The sequence below is a fragment of the Suncus etruscus genome, chromosome 13 (genome assembly GCF_024139225.1).
Source record: "Suncus etruscus isolate mSunEtr1 chromosome 13, mSunEtr1.pri.cur, whole genome shotgun sequence".
NCBI classification, from domain to species: Eukaryota; Metazoa; Chordata; class Mammalia; order Eulipotyphla; family Soricidae; genus Suncus; species Suncus etruscus.
In genome coordinates this window covers 62966946-62988199 of record NC_064860.1, presented here as the reverse complement: position 1 = coordinate 62988199, position 21254 = coordinate 62966946, and the positions used below count along the sequence as shown (strand labels likewise).

At 33.7% G+C, this 21254-nt stretch overlaps 1 non-coding gene across 1 annotated transcript; it reads left to right on the top strand.

Moving 5' to 3' along the window:
* Positions 1–4830: 4830 nt before the first annotated feature.
* Positions 4831–4962, top strand: LOC126026385 (small nucleolar RNA SNORA51). Its single transcript, XR_007501673.1, has one exon. It is a non-coding gene; the product is annotated as a small nucleolar RNA SNORA51 (small nucleolar RNA).
* The last annotated feature ends 16292 nt before the right edge of the window (positions 4963–21254 follow it).

Below are 21254 nucleotides of genomic sequence, written 5' to 3'. Positions count from 1 at the left end.
TGCTATGATGTTAAAATGTTCTCTCAAGTTGTCACTTAATGAATTGGCTGTTGCAAATTTATCTTTTCTTATTTCCCTTAACTTCTCCTAACTTACATACAATAGTAATTTTAAATGGCATTTATTAAAAAAATAAATACTAAATTGAAGAAGAAGTAAAAAATTTTTAAAAAACATTCTTCAGGAAAGATTGGCACATAAAAATATCAGTTCTGCTGTGAAGTTTTGTCAATTTAAAAGTAGCCAGATGGGCTTTCAAATTTGTCATTATAACCAAAAGAAAATGTAACCTTCCTTACAAGTTGAGTGTTTAGGGAAAACTAATATTTTATAAATGCCAGAGTTTTGATGTATTATCTATATACTCTTCCTGACATTCTATAAATTTGAAAATCACAACTTTTTATTAAACTTTGATATTATTCAACAACTGTGTCCACATCACTTAAATACATTTCCTTTTTCTAAAAGAAAAACAAGAATTTTTAAAAATAACCAGAAGATAAAGTAACAATTAACTTTGATAGGAGACATGTTATTAACTCCTAGAATGTTTTTAAAAACTGCACATAAATTATAATAAAAGCATAAATGAGAATATATGTTAATCTTAAACTTTTCAAAACATACTGAAATATGAATAATTTTTTTCTATTCTAATCACAGAATATCTTGTTATTAATTGAACACTGTAACCATAATTTAGTATTTCTTTTCTTTTTGTTTTGTTTTGTTTTGGGAACACACCCAGCAGTGCTTAGGGGTTATTCCTGGTTCTAGTTTCAGAAATAGCTCCAGGCAGGCTCAGGGGACCACATGGGATGCCAGGGTTCAAACCAGGTCTGCTATGAGTCAGCAGCATACAAGATAAACATACTCCTGCTTTGCTATTGCTGCATCCCTCCATAATTTAGTATTTCTTAATAGTAAAAATGATATAGCAAAGCATATAGGTGTTGGCCTTGCCAACATCAATCTGGGTTTGATCCTCAGCATCCCATATAATCTACTGAGCATGCCAGCAGTGATTTTTGAGCACAGAGTCAGGAGTAACCCCTGAGCACTGAGCACTGGTTGGCCCAAAATTCAAAATGATGATGATGATGATGATGATATAAACTTGACTCAATGGAATTTAGCCTCTTCTTTATCTTTTGTTTTTGTTTTGGGGCCATACTAGCTGTACTCAGGATGTACTTCTAAACCTGTGCTCATGGAATCTTATGTAATGGCATAGATAGAAATAGTTATATGCAATAAGTGCTCTTCTAGCTATATTATCTTTACTGACTCTATGGTTCTCAAACTACGGCCAACAGGCCACATATTGTATTTGTTCCCATTTTGCTTCTATACTTCAAAATAAGATATATGTTGTGTGCATAGGAATTTGTTCAGTTTTTGTTTTTACTATAGACTGGCACTCCAATGGTCTGAGAAACAGTGAACTGGCCCCTGTTTAAAAAGTTCTGAACAATAATCTGTTCTTTCAAGATACAAGTCTTGAATTACAGAATTCACCATAGAAAATAAAAGAAATATTAACACTACAGGGCTGAAAAGATTTTATAACTGGCAAAGCATAGACTTTCACATGACCAACCCAGGTTATTTTATGGCACCACATACAATTTCCTCAGGAGTGGCCCCTGATTACAGAGCCAGGAGTAAGCTCTGAAAATAGTTAAACATGGTACAACACAACAGCATCACCTCACCAAAAGGATTGTAGACTGCGTCTGGTTATACAAAGTAGCGAAAGCAATATGCTTCTTTAAGAACTTGTGAACAAACAGCACTATGAGACAGTTTCCTCTACAATGACAGCACAGTCTCCTGGAAGAACATTTCAGAATGACCTGTTGTACTCTTAATGTGTACTATTAATGAATGTGGAGGCTTATATATCTGAACTATTTCCATTACAGAGCATCTGTGGGTTATAAGAAGCCTCTAATATTCCAGTTCACATTTGGAGCTTCTAGATATTGTACCTTTCTAGTCTTCTTACCTTTATTTTTCAAATGTACTTCAGTATTTCAGATAAATAATGCCTTTGGAACTGTCATCTCATGATCTATATAAAAATTTGTCTTTGTTGCTGTTGTTTTGGACCACACAGATTATTCTTATACCAGCAACACTCAGAACAGCATATATGTTATGATGAGGGATGTATGCTGGGATGTATCATTCATGTATCCAATGAACTACCTCTACCATGTTTGTAATCAACTGATAGAATGCTTTTAACTGAACTTTTTTTAAAAAGAAGATTCCTGACGTCTTTTTTTTTTTTTCAATGCCACAACAGGTGTCACGCAGGGAGTTAGTTACTCCTGGCTCTGCAATCTGAAATCTCTCATGGTAGGCTTGGAAACTGGGGATGGAACCTGGATCAGCTGCATGCAAAGCAAATGCCTTGTCATTGTGCTATTATACCTGCCCTCTTAACAACTTCTTTTTGTGCATGCACCTCTCTTGGCAAAGAGACCTTGTGTTTGAACTACATCTCTCTTAAAATTTGTCTGTGTCAACAGGTTTTCAGTTAGATGCTCCTTGTGTACAACTTTTCCATTATGAAAAGCAACCTCTATGATCACCCTTTTAAAACTAAAGGCCAAAGAATCAAATGGGATCAGGAAGTGACCATAGCTCACAGGTCATCAATTCATCTTCTCAGCATATTATAGGAACACAAATTTAAAGCCAGAAAAACAACAGAACCCAATTATGGCTCTCAAGTTCCAGTGATTAGCATTGATTTTTGCCAATGGGAAATTTTCATTAGAAGCTATCACATGACTTAGATCCAGTAATAACTTACTATCAAGATATTAACTGAGCCTTTGCTAAATATTGTCCTTGGACTAGTTTGCATTACTTAATTTTAAAAGGGTTACTTTTGACATTAGAAAATGCTCACAGATAGAATCTTATGTCAGTTCAAGCTACAGCTGTCAAATCATATGACAATGTTCAAAATCAATGTTTAAATACAAAATATTGTTTTATTAATACAAATTGTACATCTATATGTGTTTATATTTTTTAATTTATTTTTCAACATGATAAAACCTGAAAACTAAAATTATTAAAATTCTACTATGTCCATTATTTAAGAAAAATATTAATCACATTCTAATTGTATTTGTAAGAGATAACTTTAACTATGATTAAACCTGAATTTTTGTCCCAAAATATGGTGAATAAATGATCTGCTTCAAGGAATTTCAGGTGCCTGATAAAAAGTAGAATTCCTGGTATTTGATGTGGTCCCACATCAATACTGAAGATGACAATATCTGAAGATGAGGTTTTCGACTATACCAGGGGTGGCGAACAAGTTCGACAGAAAGAGCCAAAATTTTAAACTGTGAGAGTCAGAGAGCCACACCACGCAGTGACCTGCCAAAAAACAAATACTCACACAATAGAATATAATTTTAACAATAATCTATTAAACACATATGTATTTTGCCATTTTGAGTGAGGGTAAAAATCCTGCAGTGATGGTCAGGGGTGTGCTTGCAATCTTCCACACTAATGACTAAGGGCAAGATGCGAACACAACATGTGCCACACGGTTCCCCTGCCGCTCGCTGGCCCATGCAGTTGTTTCTGAGGGATGGGAGACGGGAGGCCACAGCTGGGAGATCACTCCTCAGAGGTACCTCCTCAGAAGCAGCAGAACAAAATTCAAACTTGGCAAAGAGCCACAGTATAAAAAATCATGATAAGAGGCAAAGAGCAGCATTCATTTTGGCCGGGAGCCCCATGTGGCTCGAGAGCCCCGTGTTCACCACTCTGGACTATTACATTATAATTAGACCAAATGTCTAATTAAAAAACCAAAAATTCCACAAAGGTTGGACCCAGGCGGCATTCCTACCAGCAGTGAATAAGAGTTCCTTCTCTCCACATTCCCGCCAGCAACTGCTTGTTCTCATTCTTTGTGATGTGCACCAATTTCTGTGTTCTGAGATGGTACCTCAATATTTAGTTTTGATTTGCATCTCCCTGATGATCAGTGATTGGAGCATTTTTTATGTGCCTTTTAGCCATTTGTATTTCTTTTTTGTCAAAGTGAAACCTTTTTGTGAAAGAGATATTGAGATTTCTCCAAAAAGCTGGAAGTTGAGCTCCATACGATCCAGCTATATCACTCTTAGGGATATATCCTAGGGAACACAAAAATACAATACAAAAATTCCTTTCTCACACCTATATTCATTGTAAGCATTGTTTTACAATAGCCAGACTCTGAAAACAGCATAGATGCCCCTCAATAGATGAATAAAGAAACTGTGGCACATATATACAATGAAATATTATGCAGCCATCAGAAGAGATGAAGTCATGAAATTTTCCTATACATGGATGGTATATGGAATCTTTTATGCTGAGTGAAATAAGTCAAGGGAGAAGAGATAAACACAGAATGGCCTCACTCATCAATGGGTTTTGAGAAAGATGAAAAAACATTTGTGTAATGATTCTCAGAGACAAAATAGAGGAGGACTGGAGGGTCCAGCTCCTGACATGAAGCTCACCACAGGGATCATTTACCGCAGTCACAGAAATAATTACACTGAGAACTATCATAACAAAATGTGACTGAATGAGAGAAGTAAAAAGCCTGTCAAGAGTACAGGCCAGTGTGGGTGGGGTGGAAAGACACTTGGGATATTGGTCATGGGAATGTTGCACTGGTGAAGGATTATATATATATATATAATGTATATATATACTTATATATATAAAGTATATTATAATTATATATATGTAATATATGTATAATATATCAAAAAAAGAGAAAAGAAAATATAAGGCTTCCCAATGTTTACCACAGGCATGTGTTCTTTACACTGACTGTATAAAAGAGGAGGTACAGTAAATGCACCCCATATACACCTCAACCCAGGCCCTTTGCCTGGTCTGTATGTGAATTGGGGGACAAAAAAAACCCAAAATTGGTTTTATGCCCATACAAAAATTTTTCAGTATAAGTAAATGTAATTGAAACAATGATTTTTGGATATTAATAAAAAATTCTACTTTAAGACTTACTTCACAGTAAAAAAATTTTATATAGTCATTTATTTCAAATTATTAGGACTAAAAGACTTAGAACAGCAAGTTATCAGTAATCACTACAGTGTTAGAGAGCCCAACAGAGTCCTTAGCGGCCTATTGTTTATCAGAAAAGACTGACTGGTTCTCCTAAAGATTATATAATTTGTGAAGTATATACTCTAATATATAATGATAAATAAAAAAAGTAAAGTCTTTCATTTTTATAACTTGAAATAGTAGAGATGGGAGCAACAATATAAGTAAATAGAAAGAAAAGATCTGGACTAATTCTTAAAATTCTTTAACCTTAAAAACAATGTGTTAAAAAAAGTTAAAACTAGTCTTTTTTTAAAAAGACATTAATCCAAATAGAAACAATAAAAGTAAAAAGTCCTACTTTGGCAACTGACTCACCTGACAATGTTGCTAAAGATTTAACCAGAGGCTGGCAGAGATTTTTAAAAGTCAAATTCATGTACCTGTGAGGCTCAAGGTCTATATTGCTGTGCCAAGATAGTTTCTGGATTAGAGTTCACAGACTTAAATTAAAATTTGTGAAGATGAAGTAGATACTTGTTAAAATAAAGGATCTATTTAGGGAAAATCAGACAGACACAGCATCTGTACTATTGGATAGGGTGTATACCTGATTTCTGTAAAAATAGTTTTTAATCTTTGAATTGCTGTTTTGTTCTAGACAGTTATCCAAGAAAAAGAAAGTCATGATATAGAAATAAAGTTAAAATACCCTGTATGTTTGAAGGATCTCCTATGTGTGTATGCATGGCAAATAATGGAATTTTCATATAGGGCCAGAGTAATGGCACAGCGGTAGTGTATTTGTCTTGCATGAGGGCCAACCTGTGTGGGGACCCTGATTAGATTTCCGGGCATCCCATATGGACCCCAGTCTGCCAGTGGAGATTCTGAGTGCAGAGCCAGGAGTAGCTCTTGAGCACCGCTGGGTGTGGCCTGAAATCCAATCAATCAATAAATAAAATAAAGTTTAAAAAAATAGAATTTTTATGTAGCTTCATCCATCAAACTCATATTTATACAAACCAGCAAATTATGGCTATTCATACATAAATTATTGTACCTGAGGAAAACCTTGTTCAATAAGAAAAGCAATACAAATTTTTAAACACAATTGAAACATTTTTTTATTATATATTATATATATTATATATCTTATATATAATGTACAATATATTTTATGTAGTACATATTATATATACATATCATTATTAGTAGATGTGTCCCTTTCTATGATGTGCCATAATAGAAAATGTAACAATTTTATTGTCAACAAGTCCTAATAATTTTTTTTTTTTTGCTCTTTGGGCCACACTCAGTGACTCTCAGGGGTTTCTCCTGGCTATGCGCTCAGAAATCGCTCTTGTTTTGGGGGACCATATGGACACCAGAGGGTTCGAATCATGGTCTGTCCTCAGTTAGCATGTGAAAGTAAAAGCCCTACAGTTTGTTGCCACTGGCTTTGGCCCCTAATAATTACTTTATGCTAACTATAGTCATCATGTTAGTCAGGGAAATTCATAATTTTACATTTTATTGATAATTTTATTAAAAATAAACATGTGTATTTTTGATTTGAACTATGTGTCATATGTATTTTATTACTTGATAATAGTAGAATACTATATAATTATATATATATATATATTTTAATGAGTAAGTCTTCAAAGGAGTGTATATGCCACTGAATAATTCAGTTACTAGAAAGGTAATGAGTTTAGAACAGTTATTAAACCTGTATTAAGATGAATTCTTTGCAGTGGTAAAGTGAATTACAGCATTTCCCTACATATTATATTTACATAAATTTATTTTATTTTAAAATGTGTAATAATATATTTAGCAACATAAATTTAGTATAGCCTTCAATTTTTCACCAGAAACTTAAATTTTTGTTCTAAATTTTAACTAATACAAAGCAAAACTATCTGAAAAATATATTGTTATATTGAACGTCAGATGTTATCAATTAAAAAGTAAAGAAAAATTTTGTGGAAGGTAGTATTTGTAATAGTGTTGTTATTCATTTCAAACTTATATTTTCTAAGTACAGGTACCTTTTATAAGTTTCATGACATGATTAGTAAAGTTCCTATTCTATGGATGTGCATGTGCATACCCTCCCCAGAGACTTACTGGTTAACATAATTTCCAGGTTTTATTCTAGATAATACTTCATAAAAGTTAAAGAAAAATTCTAAATAAAGCTGTGCTACATCTAAGTTTTTTTGTTTTCATTTTTGTTTTGGGTCACACCCGGCCATGCTCCGGAGTTACTCCTGGTTCTAGGCTCAGAAATAGCCCCTGGCAGGCTCAGGGGACCATATGAGATGCCGGAACTCAAACCACGCCTTACCTCCATGTTATCTCTCTCCGGCCCCTACATCTAAGGTTTTTAATTACTAAGAAGATTATTTGAAACAAAATGACTAATTTACATTTTGTCCTATTATTAGGTTATTATATAAATTAAACCTTTCAGACTAATCTGATTTGAATCCTATTGCTTAGAAAAATAACTATATTTCCCCAACTGTTCTAGCCATTTATTTATCACTATTGTTAGACTTATCATCTATAGCATATTAAATTTATTTATTTTACACCATACTATACAACAATATTTAACAGAAGTAGAATTAAAAGAGAAAGTAGAAATTATACTACATGTATATCCATTCTTGTGCCCAGTTTCTGAATTCCAGGTGCTCTTACATCCTCAGATTAATTTGGGAGTGTTTATCCAAGTGATACTATAGAGCAAACTAGCATTATTAATGTCTTTAACAGACTATTTCTTTATATATATATATATATATATACACATGTGTGTACAAATATGCGTGTATAATTTATACTTTCACACAATATCCAACTCTATAAAATCAAAGACATATTTAAGATTTTATTAGTCTTTAAAAGAAGACACATTTGTAATCCAATTATGCATGTTTTTATATTCATCATATAGACATCTACAGATATATTTTAATACATCACTTTCATGATGAAAGTTTTTTAGTTTTCTCATTATATTGATATGAAGTATTTTCTAAAGAAATTAACACTAATGGTTTCCTTACTGTCCAACTTAGTTTTCTATTAAACAAATCAGAAAAAAAATAAAAGAAAGGGGCCAGAGAGATAGCATGGAGGTAAGGCGTTTGCCTTGCATGCAGAAGGTCGGTGGTTCAAATCCCGGCATCCTATATGGTCCCCTGAGCCTGCCAGGAGCAATTCTGAGTGTAGAGCCAGAGAGTAACCCCTGAGTGCTGCCAGGTGTGACCCAAAAACCTAAAAAAAAGAAAAGAAATGAAAAGAAAGTAGATGATTTATATGTATTTATGTCTTACTGAAACTAATAGAAATTAATATGAATTCAGGAGATTGAAACAATACAAATGTGTTTTCTTAGCACAATAGAAGTAATAAATCTAACAGAGCTAAAAATAAAGTCATGATCAGGGCTATATGTTCCATTTGAGGACTGACTCTATGGAAGACTCATCCTAGATGCCATTTGCATGATTAGCTTCCTGCCCTTGATTTTATCTACAAAGATATTTATCACCCAGTTTTGTTGAGGTTGTTATAGTTATCCCTTTTACTCTAAAATTTTGAACTGCTTTACAATATTCTTTTCATTAATGTCACATAAATAAAATCACTATATTTTTTTTTATTTTAAGGCCAGATGATTAACAGTCTAATTTCTACTTTAAGTCCATCTTGCTTGTAGCACAATATTCTAGACTCTAGGCTCAGATCATTGGCATCTTTGGGAGAATTATCATTCTTTATAGTCAGTAACTAAGACAATTATATATATATAAATAATTTATATACAAATATTTCAAAAAATTATAGAGAACTTTTCACTACTAGACTGTTGATAAAATCTAGTATTAGAATACTAGTCTAGAATATTAGAATACTAATGTATTAGAATGCTAGAATACTATTAGAATTCTACTCCTAGTATTAGAATATTAGAAGTATTCAATCCTCACAACCAAATAAATGAACATTCTTTGAAATGATTTTTTTTGGTCACACCCAATGACACACAGGGGTTACTCCTGGCTATGCACTCAGAAATTACTCCTGGCTTGGGGGATTATATGGGACTAGAGGGAATGGAACCTAGGTCTGTCCTAGGCTAGAATGAACAAAGCAGATGCCTTGCTGCTTGAGCCCTGTTCTGGCCCCTCTTTGAAATAAATTTTAAGGCTATCTAAATATAGGACAAATTATAAGTCCTATGCCTCATAGGACTAAATTCTTGATGCCAAGCTCAAGTTAGTTCTGACCTGGCTTAAATCCTATCAGTCTGGATTTTTCCCCTATACTTAGCGACTGCCTTCTCATCTCTGTTTACATAAGGACTAGTTTTAAATTTTAACTTAACTTGTGTCTTTTTCCCATCATCTCTTTATATCTTACCCATATGCTATTTTCCTAAATTTTTGAACTTTAATGCATGTAGTCATATCTGTATAAAATATTCCATTGTTTTGTGCATATAGATCTCTCTCATACACACACTTTTTTTTCTTTAAAGGAGTACCCAAATTTTAACACAGTTGTGATATTACCAGCTCAGGTTTTGCTGCAGGCTTGGAATTTACTATTTTTCAACTTTGATTGTAACTTAAATTTTATTATTAATCAAAATCCCATTTTCAAGGACTATGAGGATATTTGCTCTGAATGTTTAGGTTTTGTGCAGTAATACATTTCAGAAAATAACTGACGTTTATGAACAGAAGCCAGATGCATTTCATGACTACATGTGCTTAGGGAAGCAAGTTCATCTCATATATCACAATAAGCATCTGTTCAGCTACATTGCACTGCCGGATACTCATCACACTAAGCAAGAAAACACTTTAGGAAATAAAAGGTCTTTCTCATTTAGAAAAATGGAAATAAGAAAGTTGTAGGATAATATGGCAAGTAAAAATCTTGGCTTGTGTCCAAAGAACCTTGGTATAATTCTTGGTGCACAATGTGATTTTCTGAGCCAACCAGAAATGATCTCAGAGCAGAGAGTCAGGAATAAGTCCTGGTCTATCCCAGGTGAAGTCTATCTCACCCCATTCCCTAAGACACAGAAACACACACACACACACACACACACACACACACACACACACACGAAAAATTTTGTTAAAAAAAGAAAAGCAGGGGCTGGAGCTATAGCACAGTGGTTATGCGTTTGCCTTGCACAGGCCAACACAGGACAGACCCCGGTTCGAATCCTGACATCCTATATATTGTTCCCTGGAGCCTGCCAGGAGGGAATTCTGAGCGCAAAGCCAGGAGTAACTCCTCAGCGCCCCTGGATGTGACCCAAAAATAAAACAGAAAACAAAACAAAACAGAAAGCAAACTTTCTCTATCGGGTTAAGTTCAGAGTAAAAACTATAAATGATCACATATCAATATCAAAATATGAATTTAATAGCATTATGACATGTTAACTCATACCCTATTAAAAACTGTACAAAGGATATGTGAATTTAAAAGATTATTATTTAATTGCATCATTTAAGCACCTTTGTTACAAAATAGTTCATTTTGGGTTTTCAGTTATTCAATGTACACCATGCTTCATCAGTGCACCCTTCCTTCCAGTCACCAAAGTCTCTTGTTTCCCTCCCACCCCCATCCCTACCCCTGCCTTGCTCTAGGACAGGCAATTTGCTTCCTTCTCCTCTCCCCTCCCCTTCCCTACTCTGCCCTCCCCTCCTCCCCATCTCTTTCTTTCCATCCTCCCCATCCCTTTCCCCTCTCCTCTCTTCTCTCTCCTCCCCTCCTCTCTTCCCCTCTCCTCTCCCCTCTCCTTCCTTCTTCTCTTCCCCTTCCCTTTCCTCTCCCCTCTCCTTCCTTTCCGCCTCTCTCCTTTCCTCTCCGCTCCCTTCTCCTCCCCTCCCCTCCCCTCTCCTCCTCTATCCTCCTCTCCTTTCCTCCCCCTTCTCTCCTCTGCTTTGTTCTCCCCTCCACTCCTCCCCACCCGCCTCTCCCTCCAACTTCCCATCCCTCTTCTTCCTTTTGACACCATGGTTTGGGAGGTCCAGCCCAGTGTAGAAATCTGAATTCAGAGATCAAGAGCAGAGAGTGTAGACAGAGTACAGAGGGCAATGACAATGATAGTTGTCAAAGACCATGATCATTGACATTCCTTGACAGAGAGTTGGAACTGTAGCTCTGGACAAGAATTTAGCTCCGAAAGTAGAGAAACTAATGGTCAAGTTAGTGCAAACTACAGTGTCAAAATGAAAGTTTGCTTTCAACCATAATATTATATTCTAATCTCTGAATATTTTGAATACTGAATATTAATTGCACATTTGCATACATGTTGCATCTGTTACATATTAAAATTCTTAAGTTTAAAAGTTCTAGAATACCACATTTACTGACCTTAAATATTTTAGATACTGTAATTAAAACATTATGCTAATATATTAAGGTATCTCCATGTAAACTATTCTAAAATTTTGCATTTTACCTAAGTATAATATGTATGCATACATATATATTCAGATAACTAAATTTGTTTTAATTAGAGACATATAAGGAGGAAAATCTAGGAGTATAAAGAGAGAAAACAGATTTCCCCCTAAAGAATAGAGTCATAAACACAGTATAATGTAAAAGAAAGGAGTGACATCTCAAGTTGAGATGAAGAAAACTCCCAGAATGAGTAATGTTCTCTAATATATTTATTAGTTGCATGAGGTTCCTGATATTTCCATTCTATCAATTTTCTTTATCTTGGTTATCAATTAGATTACTTATATTTTCTAATCTTTTGATGCGAATCTCAATATTCATATGAATGCCAACTACTTCATCTTGATTTTGAAAGTTACTTTTTCCAAAAATGCTATGTCTTGTGAAAAAATAAGTTTTCTTTTCTAATAAACTCACACACATCATTTTTATTATTTATTTAGTTGGAATTATGTTGCAGAAATTTTATTTTTTCTAATATTACAAATAATTTTTCTAGTCAATTTCATCATGTTTTGACACTTGGTAATTACTCTGAGATTGATTTTCAATAGAATACTATGAATAAATAAACATTATTAATTTTAATCAATGTTATTTACTTTAAAATATTAACATAGGGCTAGAACGGTGGCATAGCAGTCAGGTGTTTGCCTTGCACGCTGCTGACTTAGGATAGACCGAGGTTCAATCCCCTGGCATCCCGTATGGTCCCCTAAGCCAGGACCGATTTCTGAGTGCAGAGTCAGGAGCAACCCTGAGCATCACCGGGTGTGGCCAAAAAAATGAAACAAAATAATACAAACAAACAATTTAAAAAAATTTATTAACTTGATCATGTAATATATGTGAAGCTTATAGATTTTAGGGAAGTATTATTAGTTATTACAATGGATATATGTAAGATTATTCTTACAGTTTATGTGCATGAGCATTATAACATGAATGAAATGACATTTCGTTGTGTATGTAAATATTTTAGGGGATTATTATGTTACTGACCCTACCCTGATCGATGATTGTGCCCTACCCTAGGGTGTGACCTGGCATTCTGCCCCCACCCTAGGGTGGTACCTGATTCTGCTTCCACCATTGGGTGGTACCTGATTCTGGGGGATAAAAACAAGGGTCTGTGGAAGGTGAGAGGCTTTTTGCTGGAACTGAAGCTGAGGCTTTGGACTTCAGTCTTGTCCACCGAATAAAGCTAATATTTCCACAAGCCTGACTGTCTGCGAGCTGTTTACCCGCCTTTTCACCTCAGAACCGTCTGCTAGACAGGGTGGCAGACGCGTGCTCCGAGCTGAAGGGGAAAGACCTCATCCTCCATCCCTCCATCAGTCAACCTCTTCAGGGGCTGACTTGCAACAACATTTAAAAACTACAGTCTGATCAATTTCACACAAATTTGCGACTGAGTTTAGGGGGACATTTTGCTTTGGCCATATATCTACAACAAAAAATGTTTGTCATATACAAAATAGTGCCTTAAAACATCATTTTAGTGTCAGAGAAACAGTAGAACAGGTAGGGTGTTTGGCTTGCATGCAATATCACTGATGGGATCTCCATCATCCCATATGGCCTCCCAAGCTTCCGGGAGTGATTCCTGAGTTAATTTCCCAGAATAACCCCTGAGCATCACTAGTTGTGAGCCAAAAATCCAAAAAGAAATTTTAAATATCTGTTTAAAGTTTTGTAGACTGATAGAAAAATTTACTTAAACTATTTTAGAAGTTTTTGAATTGTCAATAAGGATTTGTTTATTTGTAACATATTGTCACAAAAGATAATAATAGATAAATGTGTGAGGCTAGAAATATCAGTATATGAAAAATTATTTGCAGACTAATAACTTACTTATTTTCTTAGGTTCCTTTTGAGGTGAAAAAATAAATAGATGCCAAAAATAAAACTACACTATATATCACATGTATTCATATCTGTAATGAATATATGTATGCAATATAATTATGAACAGATAAGTTAAATGACATACCATATCTCCTCTATTTATGTTGTATATAGATACATATATATTAACAGTTTATTTCCATAATAACTTCATTTCTATTCACTTTTTTCAGTTAAACATTGAGGAGAATTTAAACCAAATTTATTAATGTAGAAATTATAAGTGTGATATCATACTTTTATTCATATTTTATATTTACAAAATATTTAGTTGTGATTATCTTGCGATACCTATGTGTTTGACATAGTTACTGTAAGAAATGACATATGAAAACACACATGTAAAATATACACATGTTGATAAACACATCATATTTAAAGACCATGTAAACATACATCTGTATATCCAAGGAATTAACATAAAGTACCTAGTGAAATTATCATTTCTATTTCTATTTATAAAGTTCAGTTTAATTTAGTTTAATTCCTGGCATTAAGCTATTTGTTTCCTAGTCTACTTGTTTCCAACTGAACTAACCACATAATAATAGTATAATAGTAATTCAACAGCTTGCTAGGATCAAGATAGAGTAATTTAAAAATAAATATGTGACTTACCAAGAAAATATTTTAGAATGGTCAAATAATTTTAAAAAATTAATCACTAGTATATCAAGTGATAAAATATTAAAGCTTAAGTTCCTGGGCTTAAGAGATAGCACAGTAACAGGGAATTTCCCTTGCATGCGGCTGACCCAGGTAAGAGTGACCTGGGTTCAATTCCTGGCAACCCATATGGTCCCCTGTCCTTGCCAGGAGTGATTTCTGAGCTCAGAGCTAGGTGTAAACTCTGAGTGCCACCTGGTGTGACCAAAAAACAAAAACAAAACAAAACAAAACAAAAAATAAACCACTCATAACTACTGCTCCAAAAATAAGAGAGTATCACTAAAAACAAAACAAAACAAAAAAACTGTTTGGGGCCTGAGCTATAGCATAGCTGTAGGGCGGGAGTTTATCTTGCATTGTGCTGACCCAGGACAGACCTGGGTTAGATTGCTGGTGGCCCATGTAGTCCCCTGACCTTGTCAGGAGCGATTTCTGAGCACATTTCTGAGTAACTCCTGTGAATCACTGGGCGTGGCCCCCAAAAAAAACAAACAAAAAATACCTCAAGTCCAGTGAAAAATAGTATTAATGCACTATTCTGCACACAAATCCTTAAAAAAACCCTTTGATACCCAATTGCTAAATATTTCATGAACATTTTTAATTGTGATTAGTAAATACACCCTAGTATACAGAAGTTGAATTGAAACTCTTTAGAAAAAGTAATGTTCAATAGTATTTTGAAGGAATATCATTTTTAATTCTGTAAATATTATATTACTGTTACTTAGGCCAAGGAATGTCTTAAATGTATCTAGTATTTCTCAAGTACATGAATGAGCAATGTTCATATTTTTAAATAGTGTATGAAATTATTATCTGCTTATAAGGGAATATAAGGTAATTCTAATATAAGCCAACATAATATTAAAAATGCCCATGTCTGCCCCCAAAATCTTCAGCAGTACCACTTGTCCATTGTATAAAATTGTTCCTAAATCAAATGCTGTGCACATATTTCCTAACTAGCTTTTCTTTCCTTTACAATGCATCACACAAGTGACCCTATGTAGGATTACTGAATCATCACTGGAAATTTCAAACTTAATGAAAATATTGAAATGCCTTATTTTGAAAATTCAGACCTAACACAGTTCCAGCTACAAAATATTTATTATCAATGTCATTTGTTGACAAAGGACCTCAACATCATTTATCATAGCTTGACCATCCTTGTTTTATATAAATGTCATACCTTCAGATAAGTGAGAAATTTAGTTCTTGAGGAAAAGAATTGTCCTGACTTATTCATCAGAAAATTATCCCTCTTAGCTTGATAATGGTAAACATCTCCTGAGTCTCATGCTAAAACAAGGGTGAAAATTAATTCTATATTTTTATTTCAGTGAATAATAATAATCAACACCCAATCAAGTTAAATTTACAGTAAGTTTTTCACCCAGAGACATTTAGGTTGCATGAACAGGAAGGGGAAGACAACCAGCAGTCTTATACAGACTCCAAGCATGGACATACACAAATTGCTTCCACCGCAAAAGTAATGCCATATGTCCTCAGTAATGTGGGTGGGCAAAAGTAACAGTTGGCCTGCTAAGGAGGGCCATATGCACAAGCAGCCTATCATACCATCTTTTTTACTTATGGTTTCAGAAAACTCATTTGAAGTTCTTGCTCTGAGGAATAACATGGCTGGAGAAGAGATTTCAGAAGTAATAGAAAAGGACTATTTATAGTACAATTACATTTCTGGACATGAAAACAAAATATGCTGTATGTTACTGTGCTCATTAATAATTGTTTAAACACCAACAGAATTCCTTAGTCTAATCTTACCTTCCCTAAAATTGCATATATGTGCAAAAAGACTGATACAGAGTCCTTAACAAAGCCTGACATTTATAATATAATATTTAATTTCATTTTCTACAAATATTATTTCTGGCTGGATCTTTATTAAAAATATGCTTTCTATTTGATAGTAAAAATACTAAATACAATTAAGGATATACTTTTTATTTGAATTGTGTTTCTGGAAGCAAGGGAATATTAATAAAGTAAAACTGTGTTTCAAATAAATTATATATCAAAAAGTAGGACAAAATAATTAAATTGAAATACTATTATGGATTTGTAGTTCAACCAGGGTATCAATTTTAATTCCCCTAAATATACAGACTGTTCAGTTATTGTTCTCAGAACAAAATGTGTTGTTTTAAAATTCCTTAATATGCTGATCAGATCTTTTTATTCTCTTAATGGCTTCTTTTTATTTTTTGACAAATGGGAGGGCTTTTAGGAAGGACAAGGCTCCACATACTCTGAACAGTAAACATTGCACATCTAGTTACAACGAATTTCTTTTTTCAAAGTGAAGGGCAAACTTGTAAGGCAGCATGAATTAATTTGCATTAAATTAATTTACACAGGTCATTTTAAATTCCATTTATTAACAATAGTGGTGTGGAGTGGGGTCAGTAGGCTATATCCATCTTATGCAATATTCTTCCTTTGGGTTATACAAAGCATAGAAACACTGATATGACAGTCATTACATTTCTTCTTAAAGTCAAAAATTAGTATTTATATAAATCACGAGATAAAAGAATCACAAGGAACATTTGTTAAGAGAAAAAATTACTATGGAATCATTGTCTGACATCCTCCTTATATGAATTATAAAGTTGAAAAACAAAGCCAAAATCTGTGTGTTATAAATAAATGAGCTAGATTTTATATGTAAACATTATATAGTATATGTCTGGTTTTTTTGGGGAGGGTCACACTCTGTGATGCTCAGGGGTTACTTCTGGCTATGCACTCAGAAATCACTCCTGGCTCACAGGACCTTATGGGATGCCAGGGATCGAACCAAGGTCCATCCTGGATCTGCCACATGCAAGGCAAATGCTCTACCACTGTACTATCGCTCCAGCCCCTATATAGTATATGTATTTAAACTTACATAAAGCCAGTATTTTATTTAATAGTTGATTTATTTTAATGAATAATTTTGACTGACAGATAACTATAACATATTTTATTAAAATAAAAATTAATAAATTTAGAGGTTTTTAATTTATCAACATCTATTATTAAAATAATTCTCCATCATCATCTTTAAATCGACCATTAAAAAATTAAACTGCTCAATTTCCAGTTTTTTGAGGAATCTCCGTATTGTTTTTCATAAAGGTGGACTAGACGCATTTCCACCAGCAGTGAATCAAAGTTCCTCTCTCCACACATCCCCGCCAGCCCTGATTGTTCTTGTTCTTTGTAATGTGTGCCAGTCTCTGTGGCGTGAGATGGTACCTCTTTGTTGTTTTAATTTGAATCTCACTGATGTAAAGCGTAGGTATGTAGGGCATCTTTTCATGTGCCTTTTGGCCATTTGTATTTCTTCTATGAGAAATTGTCTGTCTCAAAAAAAATAGAAATTGTTCTTCCATATGATCCATCTATACAACTCCTAGGGATATATCCTAGGAACAAAAAATGCAATACAGGGGCCGGAGAGATAGCATGGAGGTAAGGCATTTGCCTTTCATGCAGAAGGTCATTGGTTCAAATCCCGGCGTCCCATATGGTCCCCTGTGCCTGCCAGCAGCAATTTCTGAGCATGGAGCCAGGAATAACCCCTGAGCACTGCCGGGTGGACCCAAAAACCAAAAAAAAAAAAAAATGCAATACAAATACACTTTCCTCACATCGATATTCATTGCAGCGGTACTTATAATAGCCAGAATCAGGAAACAATCAAGATGTCCTTAAACAGATGAATGGCTAAAGAAACAGCAGTACATATACACATTGGAATGTTATGCAGCCGTCAGGATAGATGAAGTCATGAAATTTTCCTGTACATGGATATACATGGAAATTATTATGCTAAATAAAATAAGTCAAAGGGAGAGAGAGACTCTCTCTCAGTATAATCTCACTCTTCTATGGGTTTTAAGAAAAAAATGCATTATTCTAATGATGCCCAGAAATGAGGGCCAGAAGTACCAGCTCATGATATGAAGCTTATCACAAAAATTGGTGAATGCAGTTAAAGAAATAACTACACTAACAACTACTATGATAATGCTAATGAGTGAGAGAAGTATAATGCCTGTCTCAAATACAGACAGGGGATAAGGAAGGAGAGAGATAGGGGGAATTTGTGGTGGGAATGTTACACTGGTGAAGGGGGTATTCTTTTTATGACTGCAACTCAACTAAAATCATGTTTATAATAATGGTGTTTAAATAAAGATATTATTGAAAAATTAACTGCTACAAAGACTTTATTTGATGAAAAAGAAGCATATTATTAACAAATTCTCAAGGCATTATGTATAGAGATGTATACATATATGTACAAAATATTTTATACATATATATGCAGTCGCTGAGATAATATAGCCACAGTACTAGTAACATTTATACATTAAGTCTACAAAATTGTTATATTTCTACTACCATCAAATTAAGACAAGAAATTATCATTTCAGGAGATTAAATAAATCTTCCATTGTTGTTCTTATCACAGAACCTGTGAATATATTTCCTGGGATAATCAAAGTGACAATGCATAGGGAATTAAATTTAGGATGTTGAGATGGGAAGCCAACTTTAAAGTAATCAGGAAAACTCAATTTAAATATGTCATTGGTGCGGTGATGAGTTACATGGTAAAATCAAAGTTATAATAGGAAGAACCAATGTAGAGTCATTTTTAAAAAAGTTAATGAACACCCAAAAAATGGAAGAGACTACAGAACAGGCTGTAGTCCTCATCCACATCCACATACTTCCTTCAGAAAGAACAACCTTCCTTTCTAGGAACCACCATGCAGACAAGCTTCTTTAACCCAGTGAAAATAATTTTGATCTAACACCAACACTGTGAAACATTGAAGCTGTTCTTTGAAAATATATCTTTGTTTTAATTTGTTAGGGAATAGTAGAAATATACTATTTTTATAACACTAAAAGAAAGAAAGGCATGATAAACTTCCTAGATTCCAGTAAAAAACATGGAGCATTAAATGCAATAATAATTTATTTTGGCAATGGTAATAAATGTAGCTTGTTTACCCCTTCAGCAATTGATATCATCATCATGACCAATCTATGAATATTTTAATTTAGTTTAGAGATGAAGTTTCTTCACACTTTCTATAATTTTATGAAGGCTAGACAGCCCTGAGAACACTCTGATAAAATTAGTCTATTCATGAAAGCTTATTTTTTACTTTTGGAGCAAATTTATATCAGAAATCAAATCCTATTTAGCCAGTTTCAGTATAATCCCTTTAAAGAACTAAAGTGGGAGTGAGTTAGTGATTCTTTCTTAATAGAACTAAAAAAAGGGGGCCAGTGAGGTGGCGCTAGAGGTAAGGTGTCTGCCTTGCAAACGCTAGCCAAGGAAGGACCACAATTCGATTCCCTGGCATCCCATATGGTCCCCCCAAGCCAGGGGCAATTTCTGAGCCCTTAGCCAGGAGTAAACCCTCAGCATCAAACGGGTGTGGCACGTAAAACCAAAAAAAGAGAATTAAAAGTGTAATTATTTCAAACTAATATAAAGATTTTATACCCATTTTCTCATGGTAAAATAAATCTTTGACCAAATATTGTTAAATATATGCTAATTGGACTTAGCCATAAATAATTTGACCACAAAACCAAGAAGTTTTGAGTAGAAAAAAATTACTTATTGATGACAAAATAATAGTCCAACATGAACAGAAGTATACATGATTTATGGGACCAATCAATATCTTTCCTTGTTAAAATGTATACTAATAGCCAGCATACTCAAATGTTTAATACAGAACTTTATAAAAAAAATTATGTTTCTATGGCTTTCATTTTCTTATTTTGATAGATTAAAAATATAAACTGAAATGCTTTGTGAATTGAGCCTTTATCACTAGAGCAATAACAGTTCTTTAACAAGGTAATTTTTCCAAATTTGTGTAAAAAACAGAAACTGTAAAACACTTTCAGTCCTATAGTTATTAAAAGTGGAGCTGGAACAAATGTAATGGCAGTTAAAAAGAAACAATCCTTACCCTAATTGATCCTGTAGTTTACACTAGTAATCAAAATACAAATCAAGAATCAGTAAACAAGACACTGTTAAGCTCTCAACTTCAAAATATAAAAAATTAGGTTAAGAAAAGTTATACACTTCTTTCAAACTCATTCAGCTATTAAAAAGCAATCTCATATTCCAAAGAACCTTAAAGACTGTTCCTGTGAAAACTGACAGTTTACTTTGAAAGCAAGCAGTTGTGTTTAAGTTTCACAGTAAGCACTTTTAAAGTAAATATAAAGGAGTTTTTTTTTCTTCAGTACAAAACTTTTACCAATATTATTAATATGAAATCGTGAGTCTTTCAGTTTACTTTTATGAGTAAATGGTATTAAATTATAAGGGAGTTACTTGGGAGTTAAAAAAAGAAGATCATGTGCATATAATCTTATTTTTATATTTTTGTTTTTTAGCAATATATGGCTGTACTTGGGGTTTACTATTGAATCTCTGCTTAAGACTCAATGTGGTTCTCAGGAGACCATTTTTGGTGCTGGGGATGAATCCAGTTCAGCAGTATTCATGGCAAGTGCCATATCCACTGAGCTATCTCCCTGATTCCTGGTTATAATTCTGCACAATGTTAGAGCATCATTTACATAAATTAATAGTCATTGTAGACAAATAACAGCTTAAAGATACCCTGAATATATTTTCATAACAGGCATGCTTTCATATGTTACAATAGTAATGTTATTAGCTAAACTTAACAGTGTTCACTTTGAGAACAAATTTTAACTTGGACTTAATTGGCGTCAGCATAGGCCTAAGGTCTTAGTTTTATCATAGAAATCATAGAAATTTAGAAAATTCTATTTCATTTCTCTTGCAGTTCTTTTTCTGAAGTATTATAAATGGTAACTCTATGAACGAGTATGACATGAAAATAGACAATGCTAATTATAAAATGTTTGATAGGCAAAAAGAAAAAAGAAAAGCTGAGTAGAATGTTCATTGTTTATTATTTTTTGGTTTGATTTTGCACTGGGCCACACCC